Raw genomic sequence first — 12,135 nt, forward strand, 5'->3', positions numbered from 1 at the left:
GCACCATCCCAGCTGGAACACCGCTGGTGCCAGGGGCTGGGGTGACCGTGTCACCTGGGCCTGTGCTGAGGTCACAAGGCCTCCTGCTTGCTCTGGGGTCCCTGCAATAAATAACCCCAGGAGGAGGAAGGGAGAGGGGCAGGAGGGGCGAGATCACACTCTTCATGGGTTGACTTCTGCAGACTTGCCTGCTGCACCCACGCTGAGTGCCTGAGACCCAGGGCTGTATTTTTTGGACGATGGGGAATCTGTTTCCCTTTTTCCCATCCCCTAATTCAGGGGTCCTCAAACTATGGCCCACGGGCCACATGCAAATACAAATATTGTATTTGTTCCCGTTTTGTTTTTTTACTTCAAAATAAGATATGTGCAGTGTGCATAGGAATTTGTTCATAGTTTTTTTTTAAAACTATAGTCCGGCCCTCCAAAGGTCTGAGGGACAGTGAACTGGCCCCCTGTTTAAAAAGTTTGAGGACCACTGCCCTAATTGCTACATCAGTATCTTATCTACTAGGAATCCCAGGGAACACCCCCTCCCCCCCCATTAGCTCAGTATACAAACAAACACAAATGCATTGCAATGAGAACATGCAAAATAAGGTGTGGGGCCTCATTCTCCAGCTCCCCCACCTGCAGGACCTCTGAAGTACCTGAACACAGACCTAAATTCACCTGTCACCCAGGTGCTTAGGACATGCAGGAGATGACCCAGTTACAGACACGCTCCTTCCAGGGAGACAGGGCACAGACACAGAGGTGAGGACCGGAATTCACACCTCACTTCCACCAGCAATACCTTATACAGACACCACCCGAAAGCGATAGTGCCCCAACTCAAATCAAACTCCGTCCAGGTACAAGGGTGTCTGCGAGGAGCCAGGGCCGGGCCCTCCCGGCCGGGAAAGCATGGGTGGGCGCTGAAGCTCCAGGCACCTTGGTTTTCTCATCTGTGAAATGGGATCCCAATACCCTCACCTCTCAGAACTGACTAATAAACAGTGCCTAGAACAGGAACGATTATTACTGCTGCCATCTGAGGAAGCAGTTTATTCTCAGATGCATGCATTTGATAAGGGCTTTAATAGATGCATGTGGGGAGATTTTGCCCATTTACCTGCAATTACTGCATTCTACAAGGAGATGCATTTTGACTCAAAAAAAAAAAAAGAATATAACTGAGACATGCAGTCATTGTCAAAGGCCACAAAAAATACTTTTAAAAATCAGCACAGTCATGGCAGATTAACCTTGGCAACTTCCTTCTCCTGGGACTGACTATAAATAATTTAAGGAACTAAAGACTTCTCTTCAGAAATCAGAACACTCGTCTGCCTGAGAGGCCCCACAGTGTATCCCCAGCCCTGTCACACTCGCCCAGGGCACCCACCTGCACCTGAGCACCAGGCCCTGCTGGCCCGTTCCCACCCAGGGAAAGGGGCAGATCAGAATACAGTTAATTTGAAATGACACGGAGAAGCCAAAAGCCACCTGAAGGGAACGTATCTTTTTGGAAGAGATCCCACCTCTTCTCACTAAAATGGTGGCAACAGAACCTTCAATAACCTCAGAAGGGCTCCCTTCCTGACATCTTTCCACCTCGTGCCCCTCGGTTGTCAGCAGCCTGTCCACTGGTGTAAGAATCCGCTCCTCCTGCCCTGAGGGACAGGGCAAGGCATTTCAGCCACAATATTCCTGGCCACGTTCCCAGCCAGGACTGGAGCTTGCTCTTGACCCCAGGATCTGGTGGAGATGCCAGGACGGACTGGTTTGCTGCCCGGAGGGAAAAGGGCAGCTGGCTCCAGGGCCAGGCCCTCCACCTGCACGTACCCTGTGTCCAGGAAGTGTAACTCCAGGAGGAGGTCACACTCTGCCGCTATGGTGCTACCTGGCTCAGGCCCGAGTCCAGAAGGCACAGACAGCCCACACGGTCCTCCATCCTCATCTCTCATTCAGTCGCTGTCTTTAATATACGATCATCTCTCATTTTAATAGATGAACAAGAGCAAACAGGATTTTCCTACTCTGACTAGACACGTGGTACACACACTGAAATGTTCAAAAAGATGCTGGCTATGCCCTGGCTGGTGTTGGTCAGTAGAGAGTTGGCCCATGCACCAAAGGGTCGTAGGTTCAATTCCAGGTCAAGGGCACACACCTAGGTTGCAGGTTTGATCCCCGGTCTGGTCGGGGATCCTGCAGGAGGCAACCCATCTATCTATGTGTCTCTCTCACATCAACGTCTCAATGTCTCTACTCTCCTCCCCCTTACACTCTCTCTAAAAAAGCAATGGAAAAAATATACTCGAATGAGGATTAAAATAAAAAGATGCTGGCCTTTGTACATACAGGGTTCCAAGTTGCCACACCCTCAGCCCACTCTGGTGAAGGCAGAATTCATTCGCAAATAAGTTTTTTAAACCACACTGTCTTCCTTCTTCGTTTCTGTGACAACAAGCCCAGATGGTCCTGTGGAAGCTCACAGCATGATATCAGTCCCTCTGCAATGGCAGCAGCTCAAAACAGGAGGACAGGTGGGTGCTATTATAGTAAATAACTTCTATGAGCCCTGGTGGCTTTAAAAATTCAATGATTCACTTTATGGTAAAATAAGAAGGCTTTTAAATCAATTTTTCTAATTCTCTCAGCTACTAAACAACAGCCCAAGCAAAAGAGACTTAGAAGGGAACGTGGCTGGCCTGCACAAAGGAGCGGTGTGTGTATGACATGCGCATGTCTGAAACCAGCATCCTATTTCAGGACCAGAACACTGCCAGTACCCCAGCAGCCTTCTCCACACCCCTGATGGTACCCACCTCCAGCTCCAGACATAACCCCAGGCTGACTTTCAGAACAACCATTTGCTTGCTTTTTTTGGTTAATATATTTTTATGGATTTCAGAGAGAAAGGGAGAGGGAGAGAGAGACAGAAACATCAATGATGAGAGAGAATCATTGATCGGCTGCCTCCTGCACACCCCCTACTGGGGATCGAGCCTGCAACCCGGGCATGTGCCCTTGACCGGACCCTTCAGTCCACAGGCCGGCGCTCTTTCCACTGAGCCAAACTGGCCAGAGCTGCTTGCTTTTCTTTATAGTTGTGCCATTTATGCCTCTACTGATACACAATATTACTTCATTTGTCTTTAGCTTCAGAGGAATGTAATATACTACATGCAATCTCTCTGACGTGTATCTGGTTGGATGGTTAATCTACATTGATGTGCATGCTGAGCGGTATTTAATGCTCTGCTCTATGGCTCTTCTACAAATCTGTTCGTGCAATCTTGCTAACGGACATTTGCTAATTATAAGTGATGCTGCCGTGACCAGCCTTGTCCACGTATCGCAGAGCACACTTCCAGGGCCTCCCCAGCCTGGGTTGGCGTGTAGGCACCTCCAAGTTTACAAGGTGAGGCCGCATGACTTTCCCAAACCCTCCCTGGAACCTGCATGGCTGTCAGATGAGTCTAGGTCGGTGGTCGGCAAACCGCGGCTCGCGAGCCACATGAGGCTCTTTGGCCCCTTGAGTGTGGCTCTTCCACAAAATACCAGGTGCGGGCGCGCATGTACAGTGCGATTGAAACTTTGTGGCCCATGCACAGAAGTCGGTATTTTGTGGAAGAGCCGGTATTTTTGAGGCAGCGGTTTGCCGACCACAGGTCTAGGTATTTAAGGAGGCAACCGTTCGGTAAGTTTTACCAAAATGAGTTGAAGAAGAAAACAAAAACAAGCATATCAATGGGCAAGAGATTAGTTTGAGATTAATTTGGAGTTCTAACCTCTGAGCTAACAGAACAATACACCAGATTCTCACATTTCACCCTGAAGCTCTGACCCTGAGAGAACAGGATACCCCAGATGTTTCCCCTGCTATTTCTATCTCAACTGAGTTCCCCTAAGAGTTCCTCCTATTTAAAACTCCACACACGCAACTGCCAGAAAGGAACTGCTCGGAGACCTGGGCAGAAACGCCATCTCTAACCTCCGAATGGCCTGCATTCTAAAGCTTTCTTAGTAAATCCTCCATTACTCAATTTCAGGAATGGGTCTCCCCAAAGACATCATGCTATAGACCAGTCTTAGGGTCTCAGGGGTTCCCTCAAAAGCCTATTTAATACACAATAACTCGTCTCTGCTACTAGTGTGGGTTGGAGCAGAGACAGGGAGGAGGAGGAGTGGAGGCCAAAGGCACCAACCTTCCTGCCATTAGGGAGGATGGGGCCCAGGCCTCCTTCCCAGGCTCCTCCCCCTCAGCCCACCAGGCGCTAGCACAGCAAGCAGGGCACAAGGCTTTGGTCTCCAGACCCCCTGACACGCTTAAAACTGAGTATCCAAAGAGCTTTGGTTTTGTGGGTTCTTCCTCTCCCCTACTGATTCTATCTGTATAAGACTTAGATACCTAATATGGATACTGACCACATTACAATGAAAACTGAAAACGTTTAAAATATTAATTTCTTTAAAGGTAATGATATACCCATTACACGTTAACAATAATACTTTCTATTTAAAATATCAGTATTTTCAAAACTAATCAGGAAGAAGGCTGGCCCGTTTCCCATTGGGAGACTGGCTCTGACAGGATTCTCACATCCGCTCTGTTGTGATGTCACAGGCCACCCAGCCGTGAGAAGACGTCACTCCGCACTGTGGGAAGAATGAGGGTGAGAAAAGCGAAGACTATACAGCAGGTCCTTGAATAACATAATTCGTTCAACATCTTTTGGTTATATCTCTGATGGCATGCCTTAGGAACTTAACTCTTTTCTATCAATTACCCGACAGTAAAATTGGCTTCGTTATACTAGTACATTGTTTTGCTAAAGTCCCAAACCTATCCACATTAACTGAGGACTTAGTGCATTTACCTCCTGTGGAAATAGCTCTAATTCAGTTCTTGAGGAGCAAACGGGTCCTGGAACCACACTTTGAGAACCACTGCCCTAAAGCAATACCCCTCAAATGCTTTTGCTCAAGAATCCCATCACCAAAGAATTTTACTACAAACCGTCAATTATGCTTTAGATATACTATTGTACTAGCATATTACATATCCCCAAATAGACACCTGAAAATGATAAGCTATAAATAAACATCTGTAAGAAGCTTTTGACATTTTCTTCCACCCCCTGCTTTGGCGAATGCAGAGCTCATCCTCCCTGGAATCAGCATTTCCTTTTCTTCAGCCAAGTCCCTCTGAGCTGCCACGGGAAAGACAGTGATATGACAGGGCAGTGTGCACCAGTCACCAAAAATTGTGCTGATATAGAAGGTGTGTCCTTGATCAAATAAATGCTACTCCTGATTTGGGGGCCAGGCTCCACAGTGAGAGAAATGGGACAGTGTGTATGGCTGAACCCCAAGCCCAAGAGCCCTGCGTGTGCAGGCCAGTCTTGCAGGAGTCTGCCCAGGGTCAGCTCCCCCACTCTGCACCTGCCCCCCTCCCTCCCCAGGAGCCTGGAGGGAACAGGGAAGGCTGCACACTTGTCCAGGGGCAGAACCTCTTCCCTCTGCTCCCCTGGCAACGCGACAGGGGCCATCCTCCTGGCTTACAAACTAAACAAAGTAAAACCTCTACTGATTCATATTCAGCAACCCAATCAGAGTGGAGTAATGCAGACCTGGAAGGCAGCTCTAAAGGAATGTTGAAGGAATGGTTCCATCATTCCTTGCACGGTCCTGTCATCTTTTGTTATTCCTGTGAGCGATGACAACAGAAAGCGCAGGTGCCCCTGAGAGCTGTGCCTTGGAACAGGTCCTACATCAAGAGCAGAGGTGAGTCCCTCAGTGACACAGGTGAGGCCACCTGAAGAAGCCCACCAGCAGCAGGCTAATGAGGAATATGCCAGTCTGCTTAAGTCTAGGCGGAGAAGGTGGGCTGAGGGCAGGCAGTCGGTGAGGCAGCCCGGCTCGGGCTTAAGCAGTGGCGGGTGGAGTGGTGAGAAGGGACCAGAAGGGAATGACCACAAACGGAAAAGCAATTAGATCTGTCAACTGACGTGATGGAAAAGCAACGGCCCTGACATACCGAAAACATCTCCACAGACTCTTGCGCAAAAGATGCTTAATTTTTAATGAGACAAAATCTTGAACAAGACACAAAATTACCACAACTAAGTATTCAGTCAGAAAGTGACCTTTTCCTTTTGTAAACAAGTATAAGCAAAGCCAAACTGGTATTTATTTATATCTCAATGTCTCATTGCACAGGATCTGGCCAAGGCTAAAGGCACGATGGCTTGGGAAGGGCATCTTCCAGGGGTGGCTCCTTCAGAAGCCTGTGCTAAGGCTGCACTGTCATCTCACAGGTGGGCCAATGAGATCCAGGGCCAGGTGCCCCATCCCCATAACCAGGACCACACACCCAGTGGACAGTGGCTTAGCCACTGTGCCTGTTCCCAAGTGCCCTGCTGCCCTGGACCTCAGCCCACCCTCTCACCCAACAGGCACTTCTTACTTTGCCAAGAAAAGCCAGGTTGTACGCTGGATTTTCTTCCCTTCCACACCCAACCAGCTCTACTGCTAACTTCCCTGCTGATTTCCGAGAAGAAAGAGACTCGGTCTTTCCTCGAATAATCTCCCTCGGATCCCTTGGCTTCTGTTGGCACCTGCTTCATTTATTGATTAGATCACTCCCACCCCTGACCCCTCACCCCTGCAGATGGATTCAAGGCCCCAGCCGCCCAGTGAAGGGACCGTCCCCACCTCCCAGCTGCTGCAAGGTTTCAGAGGTGACACCAACAGAACACGAAAATCTGCTTAGTAATGGTGCTCTGTGCACGTCAGCTCAACAAATCAGAGGGCCCCGCACCTCTGCTCCCTGGGGCCCAGTCCTGAGCCTGCACTGCCCACAGGGAGTGACGCCGCCGGGCTCGGGTGCAGCCCATGGCCACACATCCCAGGTGTGACGAGGGCGGCACAGACCAGTGCTCCTCTCAATCTCCCATCACCTCCATCTCCAAATTCTCCAAGTGATAAGGCACTTCCAGAATCCGGGATTAAGGTGCTCTGATTATTAGTTATACAGGAATTAAGCTCTGTCCCTTTAAGTGCAATCCATAAATGCTGGTCTAAATTAGTGCTGACAGAGCTTAACAATAGGTTCCCAGAGGCATGGGACCCCCTCGATCAAGGAAACCTTGTAAGTCCTTAAACAGCACCTCACCACTGCAATGACATCACCCAGAAAGCCAGGCACACGGTGCAAAGCTGTCTCGGTGTCATTAAGCCTGAGTGGCTGGGGACCCGCACACCCAGGGATCTGAACCACTGGTGAAAGAATCACTGGGACCGCTTGCGGAGAAGAAAGGCTCCAGACCGAATCTTTCGTTTAAATAATTTTTTTTAAATCCTGGGGTCAAATGCAACATGCTGCCCTAGCCCGGCTCTCTCTTCACAGCAGCCCACGTCCCTGGCCGTGGGTGCTGGGTTTCAGAAACTGTGGGTGAATCTAAGGAGCCAATGCAGGAAAGCGTTTCACCCAGAGCTGAAGAAATGGGGGTGCCGTCCACTGCAGTGACTGCGCAGCTGCTACTGCCCTAAGTCAACAGGATGGAGTGACAACCACAGAGGAAGGGCAGCCAAGGCAGCTCGGGCGGTTAAAGATGTCCTTCCACGCATACGCAGCTGAGCACCGCAGCTTTCCTGTTCAGCGCTCTGTGTACAGGCTCAGCGAGCTGCTGCCAGAACTCAGAGAAAGCCGTGGAAGAAAGGGAAAGCCCGAGCTGTGAGCTTTCACCCTCTAATAAATAGGTAAGTGGTTGCTAATGGCAACAGTCTCCCTCCCCCAATTTTAAGTCTGTGCACACACAGCCTCCATGGCCCTCTACAACGTGCTACTCTGGTCATGTTTCTGTAAAATAAAAGTCACCCATGGAACATGCAGGCACACGTGTGTATAAAGAGGTGTGTACACAGCCTTGCAGGGAGGAGTGAGGCACTGCAAAAGGAATGCGATTTAATTCCAAATGCACAGTCCTTCCAAGCTGATAAGGAGCTGGCAGCGCAGAGGTATCCGTGTGAAGACAGTGACGGCATGCTTATGCCACGTGGCCGCGGTGGAAAAGATTACATCATCTCCTTTGTGCAAAGATGAGCTGCGGGGGAAGCAACTGCTCGCTAGTTTAAGCGCCACACGGGGCTGCGCTACAGTTGGCTGCAGTTTCTGTGAGTGACAATCGCCCTTATTTCTCCTTTGTGTCGAAAATAAAACATGCCCCAAAGACGATAAAATCATGTAGCATGGATTCTCTAACAAATTCATAGTCACTGTTTCCCTGTGCTTTCTGAAGCACACAGTTTCTTAACAGGAAAATTCCAAAAACTGGGAAGGGAAAATAGGTCTTTTTATGAACTAGGTAAGAAAATCGGCAGAACGTTCATTCATTCCAGACCCACTCGGTGCAAGGTGGGTGCAAGGTGGCATGTTACGGACTTATACCTGGTCGCCACATTCTCTCCCACCGTGAGCTGGAGCTGCTCTGGGCGTCAGGGAACTCTGCTCTCCACTCCTTTTAAAATGATCCTATTAAACAGGCCAGCCAGGAGCCCGCTCAGAATGGCATTATTGCCCAGAACCCTGCTCAACAAATGTGTCCTGTGAGCAAATGTCTGTCCTTCACCGTCCCTGAACCTCATCCTCAGCTTTGCAACAAAGTACTTGTGCCCAAGGGTCTGTCCAGCTGTTGACCTCGACACATGCAAATTCAACTTACACAAAGGAACAAATGAAAGCCCCAACCACACTCTCCATCCATAAGTCCCTCCTCTAAAGCCCAGACAGTTCAGCTGTTTTTCAAGCCAAAGTAATAATGAAGGTGTCCTCCTCATCCCGCCCCCCCCATCACCCCCACCCTGCCCCCGCCTTTGTAAATGGTCTTGGCCCGGAGTGATGGGCAGTCAGCAGAGGGGTCAGCCTCTCTGAGGGCTGAGTGTTATCAGCTTCAGGGGGATGGCTCTAGGACCCAGAAATCCACTGAGCCAGAAATCATTTTCCACCTTTCCACTTGCAGGTCTGCTTCACCAGCAAGACCATTTCCACGTCTCTGCCCATGTCCACTGCCTTCTTCCATGCAGAAGCCACACACCCACCTCTGAGAAACACCACACAGCTCAACCTGCAGAATACATGTTTGTGGGTGTGCGTCCCATAGAAACTCCATCAGGAAGTCCAGTGAATTTCCCAAAACCATTTTCAAATTATCAAGAATTTTTTCAATAACTTCAATTTCTAAGTTACCCTATAAGAATGAACTCCTTTAAAGACTTTAATTTTGTGCTCGCTTCGGCAGCACATATACTAAAATTGGAACGATACAGAGAAGATTAGCATGGCCCCTGCATAAGGATGACTCGCAAATTCGTGAAGCATTCCATATTAAAAAAAAACAGATTTTAATTTTTTATCATAACGGTACACCCAAATAAAACTGTTCACTTAAATTTGAAAATAACTAAATTGCATATTATTAGAATTTTTCATAATTCAGACTGATCTTCCCTAGAATTCCCAGGTTTACATCAACATACAAAACAAAGGATGAAGGCAGCAGAGCCCAAATCCCCACTGTGACAGTCCGGGGACATTCCCGCGGTCCTAAACTTGGCTCAGACTGGGGCAGAGGGGGAAGTGCCCCTGCATCCTAACAACCAACCGCAGGCACATCTGCAAGGCCTCCGGGGAGACCCCCAGCCCAGCCAGCGGAGCCCTGGTGCTGCTCCCAGCTCTGCCGGCCAGGGAAAGAGAGAGGGCTGCAAAGACAGTAGCCGGCTCTTTCCAGTTTGGGAGGGCACACATACTGCTGGTGTGGCCAAAGGGACCGAGGAGAGAGGCAGGAAGACAGCCGACAGGCCAGAGGGCCCCCACAGAGGGGGCGGAGTGGGGTGCACCCCCAGGGGGAGATCTGGAGGGAAGTGTAAAAAGGTCACCAGGATGTGCAGAGATGGACGCAGGGAGAGGAAAGTTAAATTTAAGTTTTAAATTTAAGAGATGTAAGGTATAAAACTTTAATACTGTTGATCCTGAAATTAAGTTACATTTTATTTTTCTGTTTTAAAAAGGCGTCCTGTTTGTTTTGAACTTTTGCCTTCTGATTTAAATTGTTTCAAAGACAATTTAAATAAAAGAAACGGTTTAAGTTGAGAGGAGAAGTAAAATTTACAAGGGATTTAAACAAATCAAGGGGCTGGATAATGTTTTCCCCCATTATATCATTAACTAAGTTACTTTCCAGAAAGATCAAGACGTATTTAATGCACACTCTAGACCAGTGGTTCTCAACCTGTGGGTTGCGACCCCTTTGGGGGTCGAACGACCCTTTCACAGGGGTTGCCTAAGACCATCGCAAAACACATATATAATTACATATTGTTTTTGTGATTAATCGCTATGCTTTAATTATGTTCAATTTGTAACAATGAAAATACATCCTGCATATCAGATATTTACATTACGATTCATAACAGTAGCAAAATTACAGTTATGAAGTAGCAACGAAAATAATTTTATGGTTGGGGGTCACCACAACATGAGGAACAGTATTAAAGGGTCGAGGCATTAGGAAGGTTGAGAACCACTGCTCTAGACCTAAGTAGCTTCCATCTTTACCTGTTTGGAATGTAGACACCATATCCTCAAAACTCAAAATAAGCCATCTAATTCCACAGCCTCATTGAACTGAAATGGCAACCATGTGACTAATGGGCTTTAGGAAGGTCAACCCGCTGGATGGCAGGGTGACAATAAAACCACGGGCCACCAGTAGGCTGGATTCTGAAGCACCGGCACGCTCTTCGGCACTCGCTCTGCTCAATGACCTCTGTGTGCACAGGGAGTCTGCCACAGAGGCTGCGGACCCGCACAGAGAAGCCCTTCCACGAGGCATCGCCCATTCACGGCGGCAGAGTTGTCACCAGCTTGGCCCGATGTACGCCATCATTAAGCAGTGACAAGCACGGCTCTTAAGAAAACAAGATTTTTGTTAGCAGCTGCCTCAAAAATAATCTAAGCCTTTCTTTTCTTAATCTAAAGGTGGAGGAGGGGAGGGAAGGAACGGCAAACACTGCCCTGAATGAGAAGTTGTCATTGCAGAAAAGACGGAGCCATTTGAAAACTGTACACTGATCCTATCACACACATTCAAAAAGGATGTTCCAGCTGAAATAAGACCCTTCGGTGAAAGGAGGGCTCAGAGGTCTGGGGTGCACTCATGTAGAAATTATGCCAGCATTTGACAGGTGCAAAGAAGCTTTCACAAAAACCTAAGTGCCCTGGACAACTGGACACACCACAGAACCGCAACATTAAAAGTTGAGAAGGGTAGAACGATTACAAGGGAAAACATTAGACATGCTTCATCACAACATGTGCTCTCTTTTTTTTTTTTATTCTTTTTTTTTATATATTTTATTGATTTTTTACAGAGAGGAAGGGAGAGAGATAGAGAGTTAGAAACATCGATGAGAGAGAAACATCGATCAGCTGCCTCCTGCACACCTCCTACTGGAGATGTGCCCGCAACCCAGGTACATGCCCTTGACCGGAATCGAACCCGGGACCTTTCAGTCCGCAGGCCGACGCTCTATCCACCGAGCCAAACTGGTTTCGGCATGTGCTCTCTTTTCACTCACCCCAAAGACTCACTAGCTTTTTCAAACTTTCTGTCAGCTATACTTTAGCGTTTGCTGCAGGGAATTTTGTACATGTAGCTCTCCACGTTAACATAGCACACGCCCAACCTCATCCTCCCTGTGCTCCCTGCAACCTCCCTATGAGAGCCGGACCCCACCCGCACCCACCAGGAATCTCCCCTCCCTGAACCGACAGAGGGAGCAGTGTAGTCCCAGCCGCTGCTCAGGGTGCTTCGTGAGCTTCGCTGGGGACAGTGTGGCCCCAGGGGCCATCGGGACTTCGGGTCTATCTAAGGATTACTGCTTCTTTTCTCTAACGTTGTTAACATTATAATTCAGCGAAATGACAGGGTAAGTCGATTTCTAGGGCCTGGCCTGAGAGCCTGGCCACTAGGAATAATTCTACAGGCAAACACATTCTAGGCTGTAAATAACCAATTCAGAAAGGTTGGCTATAAGCTGCGTGGCCATATTCGATATACTCCAGTGAAAACTCAACAGCCTTAA

At 48.5% G+C, this 12,135-nt stretch overlaps 1 non-coding gene across 1 annotated transcript; it reads left to right on the forward strand.

The window, feature by feature from the left end:
- Positions 1 to 9,274: 9,274 nt before the first annotated feature.
- LOC111825661 lies at positions 9,275 to 9,381 on the forward strand. The gene has a single exon (XR_002828847.1). It is a non-coding gene; the product is annotated as a U6 spliceosomal RNA (small nuclear RNA).
- The last annotated feature ends 2,754 nt before the right edge of the window (positions 9,382 to 12,135 follow it).

This window comes from Myotis lucifugus, unplaced genomic scaffold (genome assembly GCF_000147115.1).
Source record: "Myotis lucifugus unplaced genomic scaffold, Myoluc2.0 scaffold_0, whole genome shotgun sequence".
NCBI classification, from domain to species: Eukaryota; Metazoa; Chordata; class Mammalia; order Chiroptera; family Vespertilionidae; genus Myotis; species Myotis lucifugus.